Raw genomic sequence first — 14,580 nt, 5'->3', positions numbered from 1 at the left:
ATACAGTGCTACAAGGTGCCAGCATTGAAGCAGGGGGTACTTTCATTTAATACTCTCATTAACTCATTTTAGTATGAGACTGACAAGTCTGCTGCACGTCAGACAAAGTGCTGTTATCTGTGTAAATGTATATTAATATAATACGCAGACATACTTTTATCATGCTGCGCTTTTCAAAACAGAAGCCTCTTAAAAAAGAATAAATTGTGATGATTGAGACAGAGAGAGTAATAAGAAGCAATAGGTAAATTGCAATATATATATATAATATATAACTTCACAATAGGCTAGGTGCTTTTATTTGTGGGTTAATTATTGGTTAAACATTTCTTTCATATATCATTTGAGAAAATGTTCTAGGACATTAGAAGTTACAACAAAAATTGGAAATGCCATCCACCATGGTGAAAAGAAAGTACACCCACATTAAATTCTGAGGTTTTATGTTTAGAATATTGTAACAATTACCCATCCTTAGCAGGTCTAAATTTAAATAAGCACAACCTATAATGAACCACAAAACTTGACTTTTTTACACAGCGTCATTATGAAATTGAACAAAAGCTAAATCAAAAAGCAGAAATGGTGTGTGAAAAACAAAACACACCGCTACTGATACCAAATGAATTAAGACGCAAAGGTTTTGGCAGTTTGCAGGTCTGGAGTGTTCAGGTGTGTGCTAACATAATCACACAATCTTCCCAGAAAATTCATCCTATGGTCAGACCATGCACAAGAGCTACATCTCAGACTCTACAGGCCTCAGTTGTCATGTTAAATGTTAAGGTTCACAATAGTACAAAAGACTGTCCTTTTGCACAGACAAGGCCAAAGTGTTGATGTTTGGCCATAATGTGCAGAACCATAATTGACGAAAACCAAGTACAGCATATCAGCACAAACACCTCACCTCAACTGTGAGGCATGGTGATGGAGGGGTGATGATTTGGGCTTGTTTTGCAGCCACAGGACTTGTGCACATTACAGTAACTGAATAGACCATGAACTCCTCTGTTTAACACAGTATTCTAGAGTCAAATATGTCTGTCTAACAGATTGGTTGAAATTAGTTCACTCTACAGGACAATGATCCCAGGCACAGCAGCAAATCTAGTCCAGATCTCAACCTGATTGAAATATCCTTGAATGCTTGCAAATGTCAGTGAACTCAAACAATGCTGTTGCAAAGAGTTTGCCAAAGAGAGCAGAGAAGGTTTGAATTGGAGATTATGTATCGGAATTTCAGGAGCAGGACCACGCCTCCAAACACGCTCCTTCCGGTTCTCATCTATATAGGTTCCCCCACTCCTGCAAGCTGTTCATTCTTGTTTACGTGCCCCACCCTCCCTGCCTCCTTGTTCTCAAATCTTTAACTTCTTCACTTCTATTTAGTACACAGGGATCTGCCACCAGTCCCCTTCGAGGCCTTCCCCAAACTGCAGCTCAATTCATGTCCAAGCATTTACCTTTACCTACTAAAACGCCGTCAAACCTAAAATGAGGACGTGGGCCCAGCTAGTGAAATGGTGATAACTGGACAGAAAATAAGTAAATGTATTAGTAGCTTCTTTCACTTCTTGTTTTGTTTATTTGTTCTTTTGGGGTTTTTTTTAATGGTACAATAAGTTGAGTGGTATTAGAGGTCAAAGACGCAATCAAGGTGAAGTGTTCCCTTTCCTGAGCCTTTTTTCGAATTTACAGTTAGTGTGTAATGCAGGGGTGTCCAATTCCAGACCTCGAGGGACGGTGTCCTGCAGGTTTTAGATGTGTCCTTGATCCAACACAGCTGATTTACAACACATGCCCTGAAGTTCTCCAGACTAACTAATCATTTGATTCAGGTGTGTCGACCCAGGGTGATGTGTAAAACCTGCAGGTCATCGGCCCTCAAGGCCTGGAGTTGGACATCCCTGGCATGATGTCAAGGTCTCACCTTTTTGTTTGTTTCTTCATGACAGGAACAAGAACTGACTCCTCTGTAATAGGTGTGTGCTTTTGAAATGTGAGCACGTCTTGCAATACAAGCACTGCTGTATAGCTGTATGGAACCACATCAAGTCTAGTCATTGAGGGGTAGCCATAGAAAATCTACTCACCACAGGAAGTACTAATACCAGGGAGAAATAGAGTTTAGTGGATGTCAAACTCAACTTTCATTCATAACTTTCAACCAGTTGTGTTGCTTACAGTGAAAATCATGCCTCCGACGTCAGACTGCCACTGCCTCTCCGTGACTGTAACTCTCTTTTCATAATCCTTACAGGGGAGAGTCACTGGGCCCTGCCAAACTCCCATAATTGGAAAAACAGCATTTCATTTCCTAATAATGGCTCAATGTCAAGTCCAATTCCGTCCGCTTGTTAAGCGGCAGCAATTACTGAATGGTACATGTGCAGACAACTCCTCCAGTGGGTGATAATAAGCCACTTTCTTTGTTACAGACCCTGAACAAACTCGTAGGGGAACACGTGAAGCAAAGATAATGCGACCAGTCGAGCGAGAGTGTATACAAAACCCCACCAATCATTCTTGTAGAAAACCCCTCAGCTATGACAAAAGCAGGTCCAACTGGGTTAAGGTGATTCCACTTTAATAGTGCTGGGATCCGCAGCCACAACACCACATAACAATAGAACATACAGCTGCTCGTTTGTGGAAGTCACTTACTTTTGGGAATAAGAGGCTGCGTCCGGGTTGACTAGCTGCTTATGTATATGAACTTGGGAGGTACGCTGCGAATCTGAGAGTTTCTTTGTGGACTTCTTCTGTTGGTTTGTTTGGGGTTTCTCCTTCAGCGTGACAGTCAGAGGTCATTGTCCATCAAAGCCACACAGGCTCCAGAGTGACCTGCAGGCTCAGATTAAGAATCATGTTTGTTGACATGTTCCCATTGTGTTCATTTATTTTGATTTATTTCTGCAACGCTCTGATACTCTCTTATAGAGGGGGATCAAAGTGAGGATCTTGTGTTCTGGTTCAGTTACAGGGCTTTGCCTGTTGGCACAGGAGCAGTGCAGACCATTTCATTTTAACTGAATCTGTCAAATCATTTTGTTGTAGCAAAAGTAAATGCATCCATCCAATCCATCCATCCATCCATCCATCCATCCATCCATCGATCCAATCCATCCATCCATCCAATCCATCCATCCATCCATCCATCCATCCATCCATCCATCCATCCATCCATCCATCCATCCATCCATCCATTAAATCCATCCATCCATCCATCTGCTTATTGGGGTTGCAGTTGGATTGGAGCCTATCCCAGCTGTTATAGGGGTGGTGGTACACCCTGGACGGGTTGTCAGTCTATTGCAGGGCTAAAAAAAAAAGATGAATTCGGTCAAATTCGGTCAATTCAAACAGAAGGAACAGGTGAAGAATCGCGGCAGAGAACTGAAAGGAACGGACTTCAGCGTGAACGACCAGTTCCCCAAAGAGATCCTGGAACGACGCAAGGTCCTGTTCCCAGTTCGACGTAGCTTCATCCAGAAAGGCTCCCGTGCTGTCATCGCCGTGGACCGGCTCTACGTGGACAGACAGCTCTACCGCGACCCCGGCACCACACCGTGGTTATATTGACTGCACTCCAGATAAGAACCCGCTACACTCTTTTCTTATTCATTCACACTTTCTCTTTTAACATGGGTTTAACCTAGTAATATCAATATGATGTTATAGCAGATATAACACCGTCACCCTCCGTCATTGCTTTAATTGGAATGTTTCCGTTTCGTTTCTTTTTTTTTGTTGTCGCTCACAGTTCATGTGGTTTCTTTCTTTCTCTTGTCTTTCACTGCTGTGATCACCTACTTCCCCACTCACCTACAAACAACAACCTCTATTTCTCCATATTTTCACACCACGATCACGCAAACACATCAGCTCAACGGCAGCACATTCACAACAGCCTCACAGCACGCACAGACTTGCAGGACACATAAGCAAGCCACGCTTGTTCATATTAGTGAATATCCACACACATAGTCTGACTTATGGAGCCTCTCACCACACTTCTTTTTCTCTTTCTATTTACAAACAAGGGATGTTTCCACACTCTCTCCACCTGTCTAAACGAAACACCCAGCATACTTCATTAGACATACACACACAATTATGGGCATGCTGAGGTTTGTCACATGGAATGTAAATGGAGCTGGCTCCAGAGGAAAGAGGTTAAAGATATTTAACCAGCTTAAAAAACTACAGGCAGATGTTGTTTTATTACAAGAAACTCACAGACCTGTCACAGGTTTAAACGAACTTAAAACACCTGAGTTTCCTAACGTGTTTGCAGCCTGTTATAATTCTAGACAACGGGGAGTAGCAATTTTAATACATAAAAATGTTAATTTTACAGTACTCGATACAGTTATAGATCCAGAGGGTAGATTTCTAATTATTAAACTATCAATATTGAACAAAAAACTATGTATTGTAAGTATATACGGTCCAAATGTTGATGAACCCTCTTTCTTCCACGGATTTTTTAGTGCACTCTCTGAACACTGATTGCACACTCACACTCATTCTTGGCGGTGACCTCAACCTTGGACTAAATGAAGACATGGATAGGCTCAACACAACAGGAACTCAGCGCAATTGGCAGTCCACAAATATAATCAAACAGTATATGAGCGACTTTGGTCTTTGCGATGCATGGCGCTCTCTTCACCCCACCAGTAAGGAATATACTTTTTTCTCGCATGTTCATCACTCTTACTCTCGTCTGGATTATTTTTTGGTCAACAGCTCACTGCTATGTGACATTTCAGACACTGAGATTCATCCTATAGCTGTCAGTGATCATGCTCCTGTATCTTTAACACTAATGCACAAGAATAACACTACGCCAAGAAAAAACTGGAGATTTAATATATCACTACTTAAAGATGAAGACTTTATTAAATATTTTAAAAAGGAATGGACTTCATATTTAGACTTTAATGACACTCCCAGAATATCTGCTTCTGTTCTATGGGAAGCAGGGAAAGCTGTGATGAGAGGTAAAATAATTTCTTTCTCATCACACAAAAAGAAAGAAGAAAACAAAAATATTCAGGAATTAGAAAAAAACATCAAATCACTAGAAGAAGCCTACGCGTCCCACCAAGATCAGGAAACATTGAACAAAATATGCAAAACAAAACTAGAATTAAATGAAATTATTAATAAAAAACACAATTCCTTATACAAAGACTTCGCTTGCAGAATTTTGAACACAGTAACAAATCAGGTCGATTTCTAGCTAACCAGCTAAAAATAAATAAAGAAAAAACAACTATATGTGCTGCTAAAGATTTATCGGGGAACACAATATATAAACAACATTTTTAGGCATTTCTATGAAACTTTATACTCACCACAAATAAACCCATCTAAAAATGAAATTGATCTGTTTCTTGACAACGTAACTCTTCCAAAATTACTAGATAGTCAAGCAATGGAACTGGATTCGCCACTGACGCCAAGTGAACTCCAGGAAGCCCTGATAAGTATGCCCAATAATAAGGCTCCAGGTCCAGACAGCTACCCTGCAGAATTCTACAAAGAATTCTGGATAATTTTGGCACCAGTATTCCACGGCATGTTGCAGGAAATCGAGGAAAATGGCAGACTACCACCAAATATGAATTCTGCCAACATTAGTCTCCTGCTAAAACCAGGCAAAGACCCTTTATTTCCCTCAAGCTATCGTCCAATTTCTCTTTTAAATGTAGACCTTAAAATAATCTGCAAAGCTCTCTCAAAGAGATTAGAGAAAATGACCCCCCTCTTAATTCATCCTGACCAAACTGGTTTCATAAAAGGTCGGCACTCCTCAACAAACACTCGTAGATTACTTAATTTAATAGACTACTCATACGATAAAAACATCGAAACCATAATATTATCTCTAGATGCAGAAAAAGCATTTGACAGAGTTAACTGGAAATTTTTATTCGCAACTTTACACAAATTTGGTTTTGGAAACTCTTTCATAAACTGGATAAGAATATTATACAATTCCCCAACGGCTCGTATCAGAACAAATGACCAGACATCCTCCAGCTTCTGTCTCCTGAGGGGCACCAGACAGGGATGCCCACTCTCCCCTTCACTTTTTGCAATTTTTATCGAACCTCTAGCAGCAGCATTTAGACAGGCTACAACAATTAAGGGCATAAAATGTAAGAACATAGAACATAAAATCAGTCTCTATGCGGATGATGTGTTGCTTTTTCTGCAAAACACACAAACCAACCTCTCTGAGGTAATTACTTTAATAAACTGGTTTTCAAGAGTTTCAGATTATTCAATTAACTGGCCAAAATCTACAGTTCTCCCCATTAACTGCTCCTTCCATAACTCTTCCTCTGCCCCACTGCAATCCGGAAATATTAAATATTTAGGTATTAATGTCTCTCCTAAGCTTTCAGACTTAACTAAATTAAACCACATCCCACTTCTAAAGAAAGTAGAAGGCGATCTGACTAGATGGAAATCTTTACCCATATCACTCATGGGAAGGGTCGCCACTATAAAAATGATGACCTTGCCAAAAATAAATTACTTATTTTTGATGATCCCTAACAAACCATCACAAGATTGGTTCAGATCTCTGGATTCATATATTTCCAAATTCCTTTGGAAAGATAAACCCCCGCGTATCAGCTTAAAAACGCTACAAAGAACCAAGGATAGAGGAGGATTAGATCTGCCTAATTTTCACCAATACTTCTTAGCCAACAGGCTTCAGTTCATCTCAGAATGGTTAAAACATACCTTCTTAGTTGAGCCCTGGCTAGATGTTGAACAGGCACTATGCAAGGATCTAGAGATTTCAGACCTACCATTTATTAGCTCAAACATCAAAAGACATGAATGCTTTAAAAGTATCAACATCAGCTCTTCTCTGACAGCATGGTGGGAGTTTCTAAAAATAACGGAGTCTTCATTAATCCCATGCAAACGTACACCTATCTGGAATAACCCAGACATATTACAAAACAATAATATGATTAATTTCCCAGAATGGAGTTGTAAAGGAATTAAATACTTAGAACATATATTAGAGGGAACAGAATTTATTCCATTTGACAGACTAGTTGCACAATATGGGATCAACAAGACAAGATTTTTAGAATATCAACAAATTAAATCCATAGTAAAAAAGAAATTTAACCTCAGTCAAGTTGAATTACAAACACCACTAAGTGCGGCACATTTTCTTACTCTTAAATCCCCCAAATTATTATCTAAAATATACAGAACACTTTCTAAATTAGATGAATCAATATCCCTTCCTATTGCTAAGTGGGAAGCAGATTTATCAGTCAGCTTAGACCAAAACTTCTGGTCTCAGATTTGCTTAAAAACCTTTAAATTAATTAAAAATCCCAGTCTGCAATTAATACAATACAAAATACTACATAGAGTGCACTATACAGGTCATCGGATGTTCAAGATGGGCTTTACATCTTCCAACAACTGCTCACACTGTCAAGGCAATACACCAGACAATTACATCCACGCTCTTTGGTTCTGTCCACCAGTGCAAAAGTTTTGGCGCGAGATATGTGAAGACTTATCAAAGTGTCTGAAATGTAACATTCCAACCTCCCCCTTAGTGTGTTTACTGGGCAGCTTAGATAATGTCACTTCAGAAAAGAATATAGCCCATATGATTTTCACTGCCCTATGCATAGCCAAGAAAACAGTTCTCATGAACTGGAAAAATAAAAATAATCTTAATTCTAACCAATATAGAAATTATCTATTAGATTACATTAGTCTTGATACAGCCTCTGCCACCACATCAGATCAATTGCTCTGGACTCATTTTATCAGCTCCATCACCTAGTGGGGGTGGGGGGTCATAGTTTGGTCCCGCCTTCACTGTTGTGATTGGTGTGGGGGTAGGGACAGGCTTAGGGCGTCGGGGGGCTCCCCGGAGGCATCTTCCTTGGGGGGCTCAACCCGGGGTAGCGGTCATGTCCGGTTGGGGGCTCTGTTGGCTCTCAGGTGACTGTTTCCTCGCGGCTGCGTGCAGCGGGGCTAGGGGAGGGTCTGTGCTGACGGACGTGGGTTACTGACCTGGTAGCCTGGCTGCCCCTGGGTGGGTCCGGGATGGGCGTGAGGTTCTGGGGGCGCTCCGTCTCTGGGCTGGGGCCCGGGCCGGGCCTCGGGGGCTTGGATCCTGGTTGGTGTGTTGCCGGGGTTGTGGGCGGGTGGGTGCATGGGGGCCCGGCCCTGGAGCAGGCTGCCGCCGGGGGGCTCTTCAACTGGTGGGGGAGATGGTCACATCTTGCAGGAGCTTTCCTCTCTTCAGGAACTCTCTCTGCAGGAGGGGAAGATACAGGAGAGGTGGAGGAAGATCTCAGCCTGGGTGTTTATTGTCTTATGTAGTCTGGAAGATGAGTGGATGGTGGGGTGGGTGCAGTTTTCTCTGTGGTGGGGTTGGGTGGACTGTCCAGGTTCTGTGGGGCCGGGAGGTGCTGCTGCACTGGGCCCCGGTCTGGATGGGCCTGGGCCCCCTTTCCCTGGCGGGTCGCGGAGTGTGGGAGTGCCTACTGGGGTCAGCGGGGGAGCTGGCCCCAGGGAGGGGTTACCTGCCCCTCCCTTCCTTCCCTCCCCATCTCCAGCTGCCTCCCTCTTCCCGCTCCACCACAACCACCCACACATGCAGGGCCTTGGAGTAGGGGTATGTCACCAGGGTGCAGAGGAGGCTACCCCCCCCCCCCCCCCTCTGTCCCCTTCTGGCTGCCTCTGCCTCAATTTTATCCCACAACTTAGACATTCACATTATTCACACTCTCATTACACATACATATAGGATCTTGGGGGTGGGCACAATCACGGAGTCCAAATTACCATCAGGGTGTACACCTCACCCCTGGCGTCGTTGCCCACCTCTCAATTTTAAATACACTTAGACATTGAGGGCTATCAGGAGGGACTATGCGCTTACCTGCTGCTCCTTGGCAGGTAGCTCCATGCCCTCCTGGGTTTTAATTACACCTTAGAACACACATGCATCAACACTACAATGAGCGGGTGGAGGGAGGTTTGGAGTCTTCTCCCACCCCCATTCTCTGCGGCCTGCTGGAGCGGGAGGGCTAGGTGGAGTTGGCCGTCCGACTGCGGTCTGGGGTGTGGGGCCTCCCTGCTGCTACGGAGTCGGGGTGGTCTGCCTCTCCCCACCGCAGGGAAAAGGGTAACACCACCTGGGTCTGGGTGCAGTTCCCCCCTCCAGGGGCAAGGGTACCTAGACCCGGTTTGTAGAGTACGCTTGGGGAGTGTGATCGTGTGTACAGCGTCTCTTTATGTCTGTCTCCACGTTGGTTGAGTGTGGAGTGAGTGCATATGAGAGCATGAGGGGGGGAATGGATGTTTGTGTCTGTGTGTGCCTGTATGTCTGTGTCTATATGTCAGGCTGGGTACCAGACGCCACCTCTCTGGGGACACCTCAGGCCCTCCAAGGTTTGGAGGCCTATCTCCACCTACCACCACTTCCCCTGCCGGTGGCGGACTCCCTCAGGTGTCGGTGCGTTGGTGGTTCTTTGTGTCTGGGGGTGGGCGTCCAGGTACACACCGGCTCACTCCTTGGCGGCCGCTTATCGGGGCCTGGAGCCTGGGGCTCGCTCGGGCCCCTTCGGGGGTGGGGTGCCCCCGGCCTCTCGGCCTGGGGCTCGGTCACTCAGGCACAGCTGGCGGCCGGCGGAGCTCACGGGCGCGTCACTGCAACTCCCCCTGGCTTCTGCTCCGCGGCTGCTGAGTGAACCCTCATCTGGGACTCTCCTCAGCTCTTACTGGAACAGTGGTGCGGCTGCCCCTCTGTTGGTCTTCCATGGTCTCTTGTGTTCTGGGGGCCTCTGGATGTCTGGAGTTTTGATCTCCTCCATACCTGCTTCACACCCTGGAGGACGGGGCTGTGGCCCCCCCACACTCCCTAGCAGATCGTTACATGGAGAAACCTTTGGAATACAAGCGCGCTGATCCACACAGGTATGCACACGGGTGTTCACTGCTCGTAGACCCAAATTACACCTTTCTTGGCTGCTACTTCGAAGCACATCTGTCCTGCGTGCTGCACAACAACATTGAATATTTAGTATTTACTGCTGTTTACACTTAGCTAGATTAATGCGATGGTGTTGTGTTTAGTATGTTGCTTTGTTTTTGTTTTTTTTGACTTTTTTTTGCTTGTTTTCTATTCTTCTCTCAACAGGTGATCCAGGAGATTTTTATTTTTTTTCTCCCCCCCCTTTCTCACTGTCCGTCTCCCCTTCTGTTTTTCCTTTCCTTCCTCTTTCTTTCTCCCTTTCCTATCTCTCACTCATGTCTGTCCCGTCGGTAACATCTGAAAATAAAATATAATAAATAATAAAAACAAAGATCGACCAAATGGACCAATACGGCAATGCCACGATGATCCATTTGGCAAAGTAAATCCATTGGGCATCCTTGTTGGTCTTCAGACAACAATTCTGATGGCTAAAGAACCAAATGGGACAGGCGAAAAAAAAAAAAAAAAAAAAAAAGAGATTTTTTTTCAAAGTTAAATAAATTTTTATTCATTGTTGGGTAAGAAATATCTTTGAATAAGCCATACAAAAAGAAAAAAAAAGTTATGTGAGCTACAGATGCATGATGGACAGAATCACGTTGCTAGTATGGCTAAAGTATTGTTAGCCTTCTACATTAGGGCTGACAAAGGAAATACCCATCCATCCATCCATCCATCCATCCATCCATCCATCCATCCATCCATCCAATCCATCCATCCATCCATCCATTCATTCATCCATCCATCCAATCCATCCATCCATCCATTCATCCATCCATCCATCCATCCATCCATCCATCCATCCATCCATCCATCCATCCATCCATTCATTCATCCATCCAATCCATCCATGCATCCATCCATCCATCGATCCATCCATCCATCCATCCATCCATCCATCCATCCATCCATCCATCCATCCAATCCATCCATCCATCCATCCATCCATCCATCCATCTGCTTATCGGGGTTGCAGTTGGATTGGAGCCTATCCCAGCTGTTATAGGGGTGGTGGTACACCCTGGACGGGTTGTCAGTCTATTGCAGGGCTAAAAAAAAAAGATGAATACCAAATTCAATGCAGAAAGAGAGCCTACATGTAAACAAAAACATGTGGCCAAAACCAACTAATCAAGGGTTTGTGAACTCTTTGGTGCAATCTACTTTCTTTTGAAAGAAGTACTGGGACAGTTTCACATTATTCAGCAGAAATACCCAGCAGCAAAGTAAACACTTCCTCCAGATAAACAATATAACTTCTAGTGGTACTAACTTTAGTAAATAACTCAACGTTTCTTTAAACCAGCCATCTCTTCTAAAGATTTAAACGCACCGTGTGAACTATTATTTGTGTAATCAGTATTTTCAGATCCTGTATACTCTGTAGTATCAAGCACGTCTTCCCTGTCAGACAAGATGATCTTTTGTTCCAGGAATGTCTTGCAGTATGTTCGATAAGTGGCACAAAAAGGGATTAAGGGTAATTGGCGATTTGTATCTAAACAACACACTGATGAACTTTGAGCAATTGCAGTCAAATTTTAATATTCCTAGAGACCATTTTTTGGCTTTCTCCAGGTTCGTAACTTTGTTCATTCTAAAATTCCACAGTCTTCAGAAATAGTTATATATGATGATATTGAGACATTTCTTATTAAGTGAAAAGACAGAACTCATTTTATCTCAGCTTTTTATTCTCTCCTATATACTCTCGGTAGCAACACATTGAGCGCTATTCATAAATGGGAGACAGATCTTAATAATCAATATACCGAAGAGGAGTGGAAAGGAGCCATTAACATGGGTAGTTCCACTTTTACTTGCAACCGCTTGCGAGAAACCCAATACAAAATCATACATCGCCTTTATATGTCTTGCATAAGATTGCACCTCATATTTCCCATTTTTGTAGTAAATGTCAAAAAGAAACTGGCACTTTTTTTCATTACTTTTGGGAATGTAAATTAATCAAAAGACTTTGGAGCTTCATATCTCAAGAACTAAGTAATATTTTTAACAATCTGATTCAAAGGGACCCCGGGTATTTTCTTCTTGGCCTACCCTCAAAAGAAGTAACATTGAATCACTTGCAATAGTTTGTCACAATTATGTGACAAACTATTGCTGGTAGCTAGGAAATGTATTCTCATTAATTGGGTTAAGGATAAACCCCCTTCCGTGACTTTGTGGTACAGAGAATTATTTAAAGTTATTCCTCACGAAAGAACTGCTGCTATTTTAGGAGGAAATGAGGGTCTCTTTCTTAATGTTTGGTCCCCTTTGCTTTCTTATTTGCCAAATGATTTGTCCCAACTGTTGAGGGGGGGGGGGGGGGGGGGGTGCGATTAAGATGTTCTCAGTTAAATAGGAAGTAAGTGTAAAGGACAACAATTCATTCTTGGAGTTTATCTTTTTCTCTTTCTAAATCTGTGGGTAATTGAGTGAAAATATGTTTTTGTGTGTGTGTGTGTGTGTGTTTTTTTTGTTTTTTTGTTTTTTGTTTTTTTCTCTCTCTCTCCTCTTTACCCCATATGTGTATTTGTACAGGTATATAATGACTTTCATATATTCCCTTTGGGTTTTTTTTCTTTTCTTTCTTGTCTTTCTTTTTTGTTTGCTTGTTATGTTTCATGCTTTTCTTGATAATGAATAAAAACTGTTTAAGTAAAAAAAAAAAGACAAGATGATCTATTAGCTGTGGTTAACGTGACAGTGATTTATTGCAAGGTTTAAATTCACCACTCTGTCAAGCCTAATTCTCCCAGACTGAACAGAAACAGACCGAGTTCACGCAATAGAAATGCATTCTGACAGCTACTGAAACATGAGAGTAACAAAATCTGGACAATGGGGATAAACAAAAATTTGCCATGACACTAAATTTTTCATGTCTAAATTTAGGAATATGTGGCTTTAGCAGAGAGTAATTGCACTGGACATTATTCTGTGTGGAGTTCTTCACAAACTACAGTTCCAAGCATGAATATCAGTGCCATACAAATAATGTCATTTTACATTATATCTATTATATATTCTATTTGTCTTTTGCTGCCCATTGGCAAATCAGTGTAAACACTGTGTTTAAAATGCACACTGATGATGATGAGACCACATTCATTGTCCCAACAGTTGTTTCTCCTTAGGCTTGCAGAGCATAATTACTGCGACGTCGTTTCTGAAGAAGCAATTTGAAGCAGCAAAAATATTAACTGGAAATGATTTGGACTTTACAGTGCTGTGTAAAAGTGTTGAGCACTAGACAAAGTGATCTTGTGCAATAGTTCTTCAAGTCTTCTGAAGCTTTTTCAAAGTTTTTCATGAACATTGGCTTCTTTGTCACTCATTTTCAGTCCAGGTCTTGGACTGAAGGGAAGGGAAACGGGTAGAAAAGGTTGAAGCATGCCAAATTACACAGAAACTGGACTGAAAATCAGTGGCAGCTGGTCTTATGGTGTGATGAATCCAAATTAGAAGTTTCAATGGTTCAAGGTCAATATGTACAGAGGTCAACAGAGAGACACAACCCTGAGTGTCTACAGCCGTCTGTGGAGGCTCGGTCATGGTTTTGGGGCCGCATTTCAGCCAGTGGTGTTGAATTGAGTTGAACTGAATTGCCTTTATTATCATGCAACATACAAGATAGGACACTGACTAGAAGATGCAGTGCAGTAAAAGCATACCTGGACAGAAAAACACACATTATAAGTATCACAGTATCAATATTAGTCATGGATTGGCCTCCCCAGAGCCAGAACCTCGGCATTATTGAAGCAGTGTGGGATTATCTTGACAGAGAACAGATAAAAATGCAGCAAACATCTAAAGAAGAGCTTTTCTTCAGTCCTTCAAGAATCCTGGAGGACTATAGCAACGAATGGTAAGAAAGCTCGCCTCAGAGACTTCTGCCTGTGTTGAAGAATAAAGGTGCTTATGCCAAATATTTACCTTCAAGCTTTCAAGTCAGATTTGTGCAAACTCAGTTTTTACCTTATGAACTGCATTTTCATGTATGCTTGCACATTTTCATAAATGACTGCATCTACTTCCTATTTTCCCAGCAGAATATAAAGAAATGAAAGGTCACTAATGACTTTTGCACAGTAAGTTTGACTTACAGGATAAAAATTTGGAGTTTATGAAAAATACGTAAGCGCTTCATTGTTAGAAGTTTATGTTTATTTCGACCTGGCCAGGAAGTGAGTGTTCCAGGAAAACAGGAAGATTTTATCCAGATAAGTTGTCCTGTCCTGTCTCACTTCACAGTCCTTCATCTTTGTTTTGTTAAAGAAAGTTTCCTCATATTTCGCCATCATGGGTGATTTTCTTAGTGCTAACAAGCGCAGGAGTCTGTGTGGATGTCATTGTGTTCTACTGCTTTGTTGAGCTGCTCTGTCACTGCCTGGATGCTACGAAAAATAAATTGTGGTTTGGTGTCAGGCTAAATGATTGTGTATGTTCGAGACGAATAAAGGATATTTTACTTTTCTATGATGAAAGCATCAAACAGCATGTTTCTGTATTAAGTTTTG

Source organism: Astatotilapia calliptera, chromosome 3 (assembly GCF_964374335.1).
Source record: "Astatotilapia calliptera chromosome 3, fAstCal68.1, whole genome shotgun sequence".
Lineage (NCBI taxonomy): Eukaryota > Metazoa > Chordata > Actinopteri > Cichliformes > Cichlidae > Astatotilapia > Astatotilapia calliptera.
This window is presented reverse-complemented; position numbering follows the sequence as displayed.